Raw genomic sequence first — 14,931 nt, 5'->3', positions numbered from 1 at the left:
ATGACAACATGTACGCCTACAGGGCGTATATGGAAAGTATTCTGAACTACAGAAGCGATGCCTTGGACACACAGCTTTCAGGTGGGCATACTTATGCTCAGTTCGAAGACACTGCTCTAGATGGGCTTAATACAGGCTTTGTAAAAAGAGCAAGCTTCGCCAGCGGTAGTAGAGTTTGACCTCCTGGGGTGAATACATTCAGACCTTTTCTTCCAAGATAAACTAATCATTAACGGCATTGACTTGAAGATCAAACTCAACCGCAACAAAGATGCCTTCTGTCTCATTTCTGAGGGTGCTGAACAGTATAAACCGCTCAGACAGTCTGTTAGCCTGTTTGTAAAGAGAGTGAATGTGTCACCAACTGTCAGTTTGGCTCATGTTGAAGCTTTACAACTGTCGAATGTTAAATATGCCATTGAAAGAGTCTCTATGAAAGTCTACAGCATACCAGTCGGCACCCGTTTAACACAACAGCAAATGTATTTCTGGGGCAGCTACCAAAACTTGTTTTTATATGGTTTGTTGACCACACAACTTTCAGCGGGTTACACACTTCAAACCCTTTTAATTTTAAGCACTACGGTATCAACTATGCTGCTCTAGTCCACAAGGGAGCTGTCATACCTGCAAAACCATACACACCCAACTTTGGATCTGCAAATTTCATCAGAGAATATCTCGGTTTAGTATCGATAACTGGGAAACACCTGCGTGATTCAGGGGTCATCGTATTACGTGAAGGATATGGCGCAGGCTACACGCTATTTGCCTTTTATCTAACCCCTGACATGGAAGATGGTGACCACTATAGCCTGGTCAAAAATGGAAATCTAAAAGCTGAAATCTGCTTTAGCGCAGCTCTGACTGTGAATGTGAACATGGTGGTATTTGCGGTATTTGATAGTGTTATACAAGTTAATCATGAGCAACAGATTCTGTTTGATTATCTTAAAAAATATGGACACTATTCAAATATGAGACTTCTTAAACAGGCATAAATACGCTAAGAAATACTTTTTAGGTGTTTTTCCAAGCGACGGTCTGCCAACTGAAATAAGTCATGAAAGGCCTCAGTCTTTGGTCTTTAACACCGATCCACATCATAAAGCAGGAACACACTGGGCTGCTATGTTTTTGGACAATGACAGGGTAACGGTGTTTGACAGCCTTGCGGGGTTTCCTGAGCACAGCATCTATACAAAGCCGATATTCAAGTATTTAAAAAAAGTGGCTTCTAGGGTGGAATATAATAAGTTGGCGGTACAAGATTCTCTATCTATTATGTGTGGGGAACATTTTATATATTTTATCTGTAAAATGTCAGAAGGTCTAACTTTTAGACATTTTTTAAATTTAGATTCTAGTGATAAAGTAAACAATGATAGGCTTTTTACCCGCTATACGAAAGAAGGCTTGAAGCCTATTCTCAGCATTGTTACAACCGAATACGATTTTTGTCAAAAATGTAAAGTTTTGTAATGCTTTGTTGTGTAATGCTTGTGTTCCTAATAAAATAAAATAAATAAATAATCAAAAGCCTATATTCAAGCACTCACATGGACTCCGCGATTGTTATTCTGTGATAAGAAAAAAAAGCCAGCAGAGTCTTGATAAGTTATAAGTGTTTATTACAAGCATTTTGAAATATTCAAAGAATCACACACACATAAAAGCTATTATAGAGATAATAAAGCAGCACATAGTAAAGACTGCAAGGGTAAACACAGCTCTGCACACCCTTTTTTTATATACAGAATATACAATCACTCAGTAACATTACACAAGCAACATTTTTAATATGGTAGCCACCCTTTCATTTTAAATAGAGACGTTTTAACCTTAAGAGGCACATCTTCAGGGTTAGTTGCGGGGGTTAACTGTGGAAAGAAAAGCGATGCAGGTAATTTTGAAGGGGTGTGAAAGACCGATGATAGCGGCATGGATGTAGCACCGGCGTCCCTAGGGTGTTTCAGAAGCTCAAGCTGGTAATGGTGGCCTGTGCTACCTACAAGCGACTATGGAATGTTGAGTTCAGCCGCTGCACCTAGAAACTGCTCCCACCTTCTTGGGGCTGTCTGTCGTGAAGGTGTTTTGGGATGCGTAAAACTTTTGATAAAATCGTACATGTGTGACCCAACAACTGGCTGCCCTTTGTAAATGAACTCACCACGGTCATTCCACGATGTTAGTTCTTTAGAATAAGCCATTTTACTTAACAGCATCTGTGCTGCCCCTCTATACCGCTGACTTATGTTATGTAACAAGCTTTCAACAAAAGCGTCAGAGGGTGCCAGTTGCTGAGCTAGCGCTGGGGGTCCTTGAGGTGTTGCAGTGGTTATCGGAGGTCGCTCATCATCGGCTGTATATAAAGTCAGTTTGTTTTTTTCAGCCTGCATCTGCTTGTAATATTGCAAGAAATATTGAAGAGCGCGGGAGTAAAGCCCCGCTTTAGCTACCAGCTTTAAGTCTGTGCGGGTCAAAATATCTTTAATCTCAGCATCCAGGCGGAGCGTTTCAGCTCTCCTTATGTCCCATGCATCACTTGTAGTAGGTGTCAGCTGTTCAAGCTGCTGTTGTGGTACTAGATACATTTTCTGGGCGTAATCTATCAGTTCCTCGATAGGAGGCTTGTAATTAGAGGTATAGCTATACCCAGTAGTGAACCTATTAAGACCCCCAACTGTTTTACCAGTTTCTTTTTAGTAAGGGAAACCCTTTTACTACTAAGCTTCTTGATGAGTTGACGCTTCTTCTTCAGCACCCTGTACTGGCTCGTTGATATAGGAACATTACCTTTTAGGGTACTTAGAGCAATTTCTGAAATGGCACCTACTAAGTCGTCCGAAGCAGCGCATAGTATGGCTTTTCTTTGTGGCAAACTAGCTGTAACCAAAATTTTTAGGAGAGCCATATTACAGCGTAAACGGGCAGACATGTTTAATAACATATGGCAGGAAGTTTTGCTGGTAAATGGCTCCAATGCGTTTTAGCGATTCTTTTTATAACCTTTGGGTCTCGGTTTAGGGGTGTAGGCGACAGGTAGCTCGGGTGGGAAAATATTAGCCCGTAGTCTGTAGTCTTCTAGAGTACGGGGTTTTAAGTCTATCAGTAAGTAGCCGTGGGGTTTAGTGGTAGCATCGTTAAAGGCTTCCATAAAAAACTGAGTGTTCCTGGGATACATTTTTTAGCTATAATGGCTATTTGCTGTTTATCCAGGGTTTTTTAAATAAAACTAGGTAGGAGGTGTTGAGACCAATAGAGTGACTGCTCTTACCCTTGTAAAACAGGTTTTGTACGATGTAACATATACTTAGATTACGATGGCGTGAATACTGAGTAAAAGCTTTTTCTATCTCAGGATGGTCCCCTCCTTCCCGCATAAGATCATCAACAATTACCATATTTACAAGGTCCTTGGGTAACAAATCATCGTTGTTAAGACTTCTAGGTATTCCTTCTATAAATCTAATGTGTGGAAACTGGTGGGTGAGATCAGTATAAAAATCTTCCCAGTAGAAATAAAGCCATACAATATTGTTAGGAGTTTGAGACAAAACGCCCGGAGCATTTTCTAATAGTTTTTTTATAAAATAGCTTTTCCCACAATGTTGATGGACCCGCTATAACGCAGGAAAATTTATGTTTCAATCTAGTATCCATGCTGGTAGAGGTTTCCAACACTAATGTATCTTTAATATCCATAAGGGATCATTTTATAGTCTGACATTAAGACCCTTTTATCGAACACCACTCGCAATGTTTTATGTAACGGCTGGGTTGTGATTTCCCATCTTTTTTTGGTCCTTACTATAAAAGGCTGATTTACAACGATTGTTCTGTCACATGAACAATCGGTCTTTGTGGCATACTCATTCACTAGATTCTTTAGACTGTCAAAATGTATTTTTAGGGTATTCTTAACATTTAATATAATGCCTTTTACTTTCATACAGACTTTATTGTTAGAAGTCTTGTAACAGTAGGTCTTAGGGCCTTTTGAAGCAAACTCTACTTTGTGGTCACCCTTTTCTAGTTCGCTAGTTAAATCCCCTAAATAATCTCCTAGAGGCAGGTCTTCGTCCCCTACTTTGCTTACAAAAATAACAGAATCTGTGTTGTGATACAAGCACCTCTCCTGTAGTTTATCTAACAGCCTGTAAAGCTCTAAACGAGCGTGTGCGGTTGTAAAACAGGCTATAAAGATGTTTATATTGTTACACGTTGTGGGGTACTCTTTAGCATGTTTCCATCACAGCATTGCTGTATCGTCATTAATAAACTCACAGCTGGATACGTAATAACAGGGTGCAAAAAGGTAATTAAACAAATCGTCAGGATCTGAGACGATGGTTGTGTTTGACAAGTTTGTGCGTTGTGCAAATTTTCTCCATAAGGAGTTGAGACATAACTTGGCCAACTGCCGTTTGGCGGGGTTAACCTCTATAAAACCGGGTCTCACGTTTATACCCTCATGAGCATAGTATTCACCAATGTACTGCTGCTTGGAGGCAGCATCAGTGCACCATTCTGGAAACCCCGATGCCTCCTGTTTGTCTCTGAGAAATAGAGTAACATACTCAGAAAAAAAGCTGTGTTGTAGTCTTTTCAAAGTGCCAAATTTCCAATTATTTACCGAGCCGGTATCCTTTCTTTAGGGCCTCCTGAACCTCTATACTGCACCATGTACCCCGCAGCATCCTTTGTGTTTCGTTATGTAGGCATAAGGCGGTCTCTTTACTTTCAGCACAGGTTCGACAGAGGGGAAACATGAGCTTACTATGGACTCTGTAGGGTAACACTGGGAAGTAAAGTCCTCGGGGTGGATAGATTTCAGATTTAACTAACCCAAAGTATGTGTCTAAAGATTTAAAGTTCTGGTATATAATTGTTGGGTGCCCTCCGGGTATAACTTCAGTTTATTGACAAACGGATACAAGCTTGTGAAATCATAGTAGTGTATTTTCTCCCCAGGACCTACAGCTCTGTACAGATGTATTGCATTTGTATGACCCGCAAACAAGGCGTTGCGGGGTTCCAGCGGTTCAGGTAGCTGATGACTCTTAAGGAAGGGACCCAGTTTGGCATCTGATGTTAGCATGTCAATCCACTCATGTTCCCAGAGAGTTCTCATGAGAAAAACCCCTGTTTTCAATATATTAAGCTTTTAACAGCGTGCGCCTATGAAGGTGCTCAAACTTGGTACCCAACAGTTTAGTAAACTCTTGTGGTTTGTAGCACCGGGGGCACCCGTGGTAAAACCAACCGTTGTAATCAAAGGCTGTTGGCACACCTTTGATTACTGCGTATCCGTCTAGGTAATAAGGACCCACACGGTATTCACCACCCTGTAAGGCGTGCTGAATGTAAATGTTTTTTCTGTTAGAAATGTACATGAGCAATTGTATCAAGGGCGTGGAGTAACATTTTTGTTTACTGTTATAGAGGTCTGCTGGTATTAAAGCTATGCTTTGACGCTGTAAAAACATGTGCTTATAGAAAGACATACACATGGAAGCTAACGTAATGTATTAGAAAGGGTCAATGTACTCTATAGATTCGGTCACCCGGGGTGTGTTGGGGTTGGCCTCTTCCACTTGTTTAGTCATGTCTACAACAGTGTCTCTGAAAAGATTACAAGCTTGGTGCAATATCATAACACCCGCCTGACAGTAGGCTTTTAACTCGGTTTGAAAATTAAACTTTTTGTCATGGTTTTCATCATACTCCACGCCATAGCTGTGCGACGGTGGTATGGGGCCCTTATAATTCTGATTAACCCAGGTGTTAAAAAAATGTGGGAAATAACCTTTACACCCAGGAAACCCAAAAGCTTTTGGTAGCTTACTTAATTTCATGAGTAAAAAATGTAAGGTGTCTATAAAACAAATTTGTAAGGGTAGAGCCGTTACCAACATCAGCTTTGAGCCCTGGGTGATAAGTTTCACAGGCACCTTTTCACTAATCATTTTTTGTAAAATAAAAAACGAGTCATACCCCTTTGAGTTATGAGCCATCATAGTATACCTCTATATTTGGGTTGCATGAAGGTGGTTAGGAAATCATTCACACATGACCGGCCTTCAAACTCCCAGTTCTCATCCGAGGTTAGATGATGAGCATACATATAATTGGGCTCGTGTACAGATGTTTCTTGGGTGCACTCTATATTAAATATGATATAATCTTCTGTTTTAGGAGACTGACGTTATTTACGCACGTAACACATGTGTTCTGTACCTTCCTGAAAAGACGCCTTACAGCGGGGGCATTTCATACCCGGGCATTTGTGATCCTCTGCGACGTAATGCCCACACCGTCCGCAGTCTGTTTGAAAGATGCACCGAACAACCCTGTTATGTATACTCAGGCATTTTTGTGAACGGCAGAATAGATTACAGGTGCCACAGCGAACCTCTTGCTCTGCAACAACTTTACATCCAGCCGTCTGTCATATTTTACAATGCATTTCACAGTCGTGAGTTGTTTGATTGCGGTAAATATGATCACAGTATGGACACACATACCTAGCTCCTAAAAACCCTTTTAAGTTCAGGATACCATAGAAATGCTTTTCATGGTGGAGAACATAAACGGTCTTGTTTTTCAGAGGCCCCCGTTGTGAAGTACTGCCAAGAGCCATTGTTGTACAGAATTTTCACCGTAACGTGAAAATAGTTCTCAAAAAGCCCCAAGTCCTCAAAACCAACCAGGTGATCTGTAGGAATTTTAAGAGCTGTATGGGCTTCATTAGTTCTAGACAAAATGACAGCATCTGTAGTGTCACGGTCCGTCAATAGCCCTGCTATACTTGCGGCCAGGCATGTACTAGATGTAGGGTTGTTAAAATCAAGCAGCCAATGTTGTTTCTTCCCTATGATTTTACTGAACAGAATAGTCTTTAAAGGTCTGGAACCACCCCCGGCATGACCTCTAACAACTAGAGCTATAATTCTAAAGGTACCGTAAGCCATTATCTCGTTCTTACTCTGTAAAAGACTAGAGAGGTTTTCTAAAAAATCTACAGCATCAAAAACATCCCGGGGTGTTCTTCTTCTGAATAAAGGACTATTGAGGCCTTGTCCTTAGAACCGTAGTTGAAAGAAATCATTAGGCCCGCCTCTTGTAACAAGCACTCTTTAAGTGTCTGTATTGCTTGATGGATAGCTAAAACACCTTGATCTGCTGAGTTTATGGTCCCATTTACACCTTATTGTCTGTACCTCCGGTGGTGTTAAACCATTGCTGAGCTGTTCTAACTGATTTGTGTTCTTAAGTATCCGCAGGAATCGCAGAGCTTTATTAAGTATCTTATGAATAGTTTTTTTTATTTTTTGACACAGTTGTAGCTTTATTCACATGTAAAAAATTTGACATTTTTTCGGGGGGTCTGTAGCCCTAGTCACAGCAGTATAAGCCCCAGGTTGGTAACTGTTGATTCACAGGTAGATACAACATAGCTTTTACACCTTTTCAACTCCTGATTTATTTCAGTCAGAACGTCATTTAAAGGACTGATCTTGTTTTTTGCTTTCCCCCGCTTTAAGAATATAGAGCTCACCTTGGCTTTTACTTGTTTAATAGCCTGCTACATTTCTTTGAGGTCTGTCAGTAAAGCCGTTTTATGAGCTGTTTCAGAATCGCTGCTGCTGTTAGGTTGGCCTATTAGGGTAGGGCTTATATTGCTGTTGGGGTTCATTAGGATTGCTCACTGATCACTGTTAACAGATCGATTATGGGTGTCTGTGCAGCTATCTGCTAAAGATGGGTTCCCCAGCTAACACACATGTGCATTACCCCTGATTGCTGATGTTAGAGCTGTTCTCGGATTTTCAGTATTATTGTTAAGAGGTTCCCAATGGGAACAATCGGGTGCGGCTGCAGATGATAATTCAAAATAAAAAATTTCAAGGGCTGGAGACGACGGTGACAATATTATTACACTTGAGGAGGGGCTAGTTGGGTTATAGGCCTCATTGGGTGTAGAGGGTAACACTTGCTGAACAAAATTTCAATGTTGATCATAATAATCCAGGGCCTCAATGGCATTAGATGCAATTGGAATGGGGGGCGGGACTTTGTATTCCACATAGTTTATATTAGAAAGTCTATCGGCTACCTCTGTTGGTGTTATTTCAGAACTCTCCATTAACCCTCACATCTCCTGAAGAAGCTGAATACAGTCTGCATACGCCTGGTCGGCCTCATTGCTTTCAACAACCTCCCCACTGAACCCAGGGTCATTATTTGTTAGAGGGTTCCTATCTCCTTGATCACCCTCTAGTAGATTACCCCGGTCTTCGTTTGTTACGGACTTCTTGCCACGTTTAGCGTTCACACCTCTAACCCTCTGTTTATTACGTGTCACAAGCTGTGTGGAGGGGTCTTGGAAGGGGGTGCTTATAGGGATCTGCCCTGCAGCTAGACCTTTAAGCACCTGTGAAAAAAAGGGGGGTCTCGACATCTGTGTAGCAGTTTTTTTAGAGATAAATCTAAGGGGCCATTTTGAATATCGGGAGCAGCTACTAGATCCATCTTTAACTTTTTCACATATGTAGGAGTTACTTTAGGTGCTTTACAATCTCCAACAGTCTCTTCAACAGGTTTACAAAAAAATCTGCTACTGTGGATGTGCGGTTAAATGTACGAACCCCGTGTCTTTAACACCTTCGTGAATGTTGTCTCGCCGGCGCCCCCACTCTCAACAGTTGCGGACTTTGGTTCATTTTGCGCCGCCTTGGTGATGTCCTTTAGATGTATTGACATTCGCCTTCCCTCGCGCAACGCTTCTTTTTCTACAAATGTAAAAAAATATATATATATACATTAAAAACTAGAAAAGCATAAACTAGTAACAATAATCCATAGTTAGGTTTCTTACAAACAGCGAAGGTGTATACTCTGCATTTCTACTTTTACACTACATCTCAATACACCTTCGGGAACGCCTACTAGACCCCGGTGAGGGTAAGGTAACTATTATCTTTTTTTTTTTTTTATAAATAAAAAAATAGTTAGTCACATCTGTTAAAAGCTTACTTGACTGTAGGCTTTGTCGAGCCCCTTTCTTAGTAGGCGGTCCACTTTTAGGAGCTGGCGGTGCTTGTAGAGCCCTTTTCTTGGTGGGGGGGTCCATTTTTAAAGTGTTGACATTTGTTGTAGAGGCCCTCTCTCGGTGGACGGGCCATTTTTAAGCACGGTTGTCATTTGTCGAGCGCATTTTTCAGGAGGCAACCCTCTTTTAAGCGCTGGTGCTGTCCTTTTCAGGGCTCTCCTTTTAACATTGTTTTCTATAGTACCCTCGTACACATCGATAGGAACTACCAAAAAAAAAAGAAATATATATATATATATATCTCCTATCTTACAATATAATCAGGCTTACTACCCCTCTCCCAACACACACACACACACACACACACACGCACGCACACACACACTTACCTGTAATAGGTGTATTATAAGAGTGCCGCTTCCCTGCCTCCTCAGTATCCAGTTGTTGGTGTATTGAGTCGACGGCTAATTGCATCTCCGTGTCATAGTCTGTAAAAACCCATATATACAAACACCATTAAGAAATGTAAAGAAAATACATGCATATACTTTGACACCTAACTTTTTTTTTTTTACTATGTGTTTCTAAAGCGGAAGCTCTTATACATGTACCTTGTTCAAATGCAGCAGTTTCCTCATCAGACAGTGTTAGCTCCCGGAGATCCTGCGTACAAAAATACAAATACAAAATAATAAATAAATAACTTAATAAAAATATATATTTTTCCAAGAAAGCCCTTGCGTTACAGACTGAGCTTAAGTGATGTGTCCAGAATCAGAGATTTTTTTAAATCAAAATCAGGGGGTGATTGGGCCGGCACCGTGCCTCCATTTTGTTCCCCAAGGGGCCCCAGGCATCAGCTCTGATCATGCAGCTACAGCCTCTCCTCATGAGAAATGTAGCTGCATGATCAGAAACCTTGGGGAACAAAATGGAGTCACGACGCCAGCTCTGATCATGCAGCTACATTTCTCCTCATAAGAAATGTAGCTGCACATTTTTTAAGTCCAGACAATGAAAAGAAAAAACTGTAATTAAGCCGGAGGCACGGCGTGCGTATGGCGCACCGGGCCCCCCAGGTGAGCGTAATTAAGGCCTGGGGGCTCGGCATGTATATGGCGCACTGGACCTCCCGGCCAGTACAATTAAAGCCTGGGAGGCGCAGCGTGCATATGGCGCGCAGGGGCTTAATAGACCCTTCCACGGGGAAGAGAATGTACAGCACAGTCGTGCTGTACACCCTTCCCCGGTGCAAGGGTCTATTAAGGCCCCACCATTATAATTAAACTCGGGGCTTAATAGACCCTTGCACTAGGAAAAGTGTACAGCAAACACAGTTGCGCTGTACACTTTTCCCAGTGTAAAGGTCTTTTAAGCCCCAACTATAATTACACAGGCCGGGGCTTAATAAACTCTTGCACTGGGAAAAGTGTACAGCAAACACAATAGCGCTGTACACTTTTCCCAGTGCAAGGGTCTATTAAGCCCCAACTTTAATTACACAGGCCGGGTCTTAATAAACTCTAGCACTGGGAAAAGTGTACAGCACAGCCATGATGGGGGAGGAAGCACTGTTTAAGCGCTTCCGCCCCCATCTTGGCCGTGCTGAGAGGGTCGGAAGCAATGTTTAAGCACTTCCGCCCCCATCATGGCTACCAAGTCATGGAGCTGGGGCATGGAATGGTTTGAAGCCTGTCTGAGCCTCGCCCCATGACCTGGTAGCCATGATGGGGGCAGAAGCGCTTAAACAGAGCTTCCGCCCCCATTATGGCTACCAGGTCACTGGGCGAGGCTCAGACAGGCTTCAAACCATTCCGAGCCTCGTCCCTTCTCACAACAACCGCATTCCATGGGTGCTGCAGCACGCCGCCAGCAGCCCTAAAAAGACCTCCTTCAAGGGGCTGCTGGCGGCGAAGGCTAGCAGCCCAAGCTGGTCACAACATTTTTGGTGGCGGCTGGCCTGGGGATCAGCCGCCACCGCCCCCACCACCGAACAGGTATGGCAGGCGGCAGGGGCATTAAAAACGGCCCCCTCCCGACCCACCTGCACCACCGCATCCATGTGGGTCACGACGGGGGCATTAAAAACGTCCCCCTCCGCGGCCCCCACGGCACCACAGCACCCATGTAGGCATTTAAAAAAAAAAATCAAAAAGAAAAAATCTAGTGGTCGGCTGAGACCTCTGGGGACCAGCTTTCACAGCCCTCACTATCTCCCCATGAATGGAGACCCCAGGGACCTTCAAAGCCCTCACCATCTCCACTGAATGGAGACCCCTGGGACTTGCCTCCACCGCCCTCACCAGTCCCCTGAGTATTTTTTAGGACCCCTCATGGGGTGGAGGAATCCCTCAAAAGGGCAATATATATTTTTATTTTTTTTAAATCTCCAAGGATTTGTTCAGCACAAAGCCTCAGCCAGTGCAGCCACCACAACTGGTCCTTTGTAATGCAGCAGATGCCTGACTTTGGGGAGCCCCAGCCATCTCTGACATATCCTGAAGACCACCAAGACTTAAAGTATGTGTATAAAAGGCCTTGTTTTATCTTGTCATTTTTTACCCTCTTAATACTGTTAGGCCTCTATGACATAGTATTACAATAAGCCCTTTATGCATGCTTATTTTACAGTTATTCCTGGTCTAAAGTTTTTAACAGATACCAAAAATGCCTTATAAATTTTTTTTAAAATCCATAGCTACTTATATTAAGTATAGAGTTTGTTTTATTAGCGTGGTTGCTACCCCTCTGCACCATGTTAACTCTTTAGTCTTCTGCTGAAGCCTGTTCACCCCTCCAAGATGCAATTAGGTGCTCCAGACACTTTTCAGAGTGGATATGTATTTTTATACCTGTTACAATCTGATAATAGGCCTCGGGGTCGTCCTCTAGACAGGCGGGAAACTTGTGGAGTTTACGTGTTGCACTTCAGTTTTTTCCCTGCACCCTCCCAGGGTGAAAAAAGCGCACCTTAAAAAATGTCATACTTTCACTGACACTCTCACGCACTATCCCCACCTAAAAGCACCATGTGCGCATTCTGAGCCACTCTTTACAAGCCGTCCATGCTTATCAGTGCCTGACACCTGTTCACTGTGGAGAAGTCTCTTCGTGTCTTAGCATTCTTTTACATGAATTTTAGTCTGCAGCCTCTTATGGAGCCCTGGTTCATCCCGCCCTTTCTGAGGCTGCGGTAGCAGGCTTTACCGGGTTACAAAACTATGACTGTTTGGTTTGCCGCCTCTTATGTGGAAGTTACTCCATCCAGCCCTTTCTGTGCTGTGGCAGCACATTTTGGGCATGTTATCAGACTCCCTGAGCGCATTACAAAAGCTACCATGTTTATCAACCCTGACCCATCACTCCCACATAGAAAGGAACCATAGTTGCATAACACGTCTTTTTTATTTATTTATTTATTTTATAACCATTATCATTTTACAGGAGAGACTTTTTTTAAATTAGGCAGTAAAAATTTTGCACCATCAGACTTACAGTCTAGGGCTGAGGCAGCACACTTTACCCTGTTACAGAACTATGTATGGGGATATTACCAGACCCTCTGTGTGACTTAACATCTATGATGAACATGATATCAACGGCGGTCGATCATTAAGGCTGAGCGCGGCCATCCGCCGACACAGGTCCTCATGACAATCTGTAACTTCTGCATGCTCCTCAGTAGGGACCTCGTGCAGCGTCTGCTCATCCATTACCAAGGGTCGCAAGCAGCCAAAATATTTGTCAAGAGTGTTCAGGCCGTAAGCAGGGGTGTCCCTTCCTGTGAGATAGTTGTATCGCTTCGTGATACCAAGGGTTCTCACTTGCAGACGAGTTTAACATTAGCTGTTAACGGGCTCCCTTATATACAACATATGCTCAGAGAGGGTGTATCCTTCTACGTCACACCAGTCACCCCCTCAAACCATCGTTACTTAACATCTATTTTTTATTTTTTCATAACTAGTGTCAGGCAGCTTTATATCAAAGACTTTTAAAATTAGGCGATAAAATTGCTGTAATGGGCTTCCTGCCCTTGGATGGCTGTGGCTAGGCCCCCATACCTAAATACCTAAATGCCTTAAGCACGCCTCCTAGGGGGCATGGTCTACCTCCAAAAAGACCACAACACCACTCTAGGGCTCCCATTCCACAGTAGCACCTCGCCACTGCTGGAGCAACACCAGCCTACAGGCGCAAATGTCCACTGAGCATGCCCAGACATGTCCCTACTTACCCCCACCAACATGGCACACACAGGTAAGTCTCTGCTCACGCTTAGCCCTAGGGTGGAGGGCATGCCACCTAACCCACTTCCCGGGTGGGGCTTCTGGGGCTGGGACTTCTGGGGCGGGATTTCTGGGGCTGGAACTTCCAGGGTGGGATTTCCAGGGCTGGGACTTCCAGGGCGGGCTCCTACATCACTTCCGGAACCTGTCAAACATGAATGGTGATGAAAGGTATCATTCTATATTACTGCAAACCTCAAAATTTGGCATTAAAAAAACACTTTTTCATCATATTTCGGTGATGGAAAGTTCTGGAATCTGAGAGGAGCCACATATTTCCTTCCACCCAGCATTCCCCCAAGTCTCCCGATAAAAATGGTACCTCACTTGTGTGGGTAGGCCTAGTGCCCGTAACAGGAAATGACCCAAAAGGCAATATGGACACATAACATTTTTACATTGAAAACTGACGTGTTTTTTGGAAAGTGCCTAGCTGTGGATTTTGGTCTCTAGCTCAGCCGGTACCTAGGAAAACCTAACAAACTTGTTCATTTTTGAAAACTAGACACCTAGGGGAACCCAGAATGGGGTAACTTGTGGCGCTCTCACCAGGTTATGTTACCCAGAATCCTTTGCAAACCTCAATATTTGGCAAAAAAAACACTTTTTCCTCACATTTCGGTGATAGAAAGTTCTGGAATCTGAGAGGAGGCACAAATTTCCTTCCACCCATCATTTCCCCAAGTCTCATGATAAAAATGGTACCTCACTTGTGCGGGTAGGCCTAGTGACCGCGACAGGAATAGATCACATAACCGTAAATGTTGGTCCTTACATGAGGGTAACTGTTGACCCTGGGGTGATCCATTCCTGCTGCAGGCGCTAGGTACAGGCACCAAAGTGGGATAGCGTCTTTATCAGGATAGGTGGGGAAACACTGGGTGGTAGGAATATTGTGGATCCCAGCATATTACTGTAGTTTGTGTGACAGAAATGCAAGAAAAAAGTGAGTTTTTATTCAACATTTCACCTTTGCAGGGTATTCTGGGTAAGAAAACTTTGGGGAATCCACACAAGTCACACCTCTGTGGACTTCCCCGGATTTCTAATTTCCAGAAATGTCTGGGTTTGGTAGGTTTCCCTATATGGCTGCCAAGCCCAGGACCAAAAACGCAGGTGCCTCCCTTACAAAACCAGGTTGTTTTGTGATAGTTAATTCTGATGTCTCCACAATATGATTTGGGCTGTGGAGTTTGGGGCTGAACTAAATTGGGGAGCTCCCAAGAGAGCACTCTCTCTCTCTCTCTCTGTGCTTGCCGCTGCATGCACCTGTTCTCTGGGTTGGTCTAACCCCCTATTGTCCCGCTGCACAGATTGAGCTTGCGAAGGGACAGCAGGACTGTCCTCATCACCCCCCTCATAATCAATGGAAAAGGAGTTAGCAAATGGGACTCCTCTGACTGAAAAATCACTCCCAGAGTCTTCAACATTGTCCTATCCCTCAGATGCTGTCTTAGTATCTGCTGTCTAAGTCTCTGATCCTATGTCAGAGCTGTCTTCTATAACCCGAGTGAGGGCTTGAGCAGCAGTCATCCAACGAGATGCCATCTCTGCTACTGGCTAAACTGTCGCTCTAAAACACTAGTG

The 14,931-nt window shown here is 43.4% G+C and overlaps 1 long non-coding RNA gene across 1 annotated transcript; it reads right to left on the bottom strand.

The window, feature by feature from the left end:
- Nucleotides 1-1,640: 1,640 nt before the first annotated feature.
- LOC138292788 (uncharacterized) lies at nucleotides 1,641-10,390 on the bottom strand. Its single transcript, XR_011202801.1, has 4 exons — nucleotides 9,667-10,390; nucleotides 9,445-9,543; nucleotides 9,040-9,320; nucleotides 1,641-8,795 (listed from the first exon to the last, which is right to left on the bottom strand). It is a non-coding gene; the product is annotated as an uncharacterized lncRNA (long non-coding RNA).
- Between the last annotated feature and the right edge of the window lie 4,541 nt (nucleotides 10,391-14,931).

This window comes from Pleurodeles waltl, chromosome 4_2 (genome assembly GCF_031143425.1).
Source record: "Pleurodeles waltl isolate 20211129_DDA chromosome 4_2, aPleWal1.hap1.20221129, whole genome shotgun sequence".
Taxonomy (NCBI): Eukaryota; Metazoa; Chordata; class Amphibia; order Caudata; family Salamandridae; genus Pleurodeles; species Pleurodeles waltl.
Note: the sequence above shows the minus strand (reverse complement) of the source record. Positions and strands in the feature narration are given on the sequence as shown.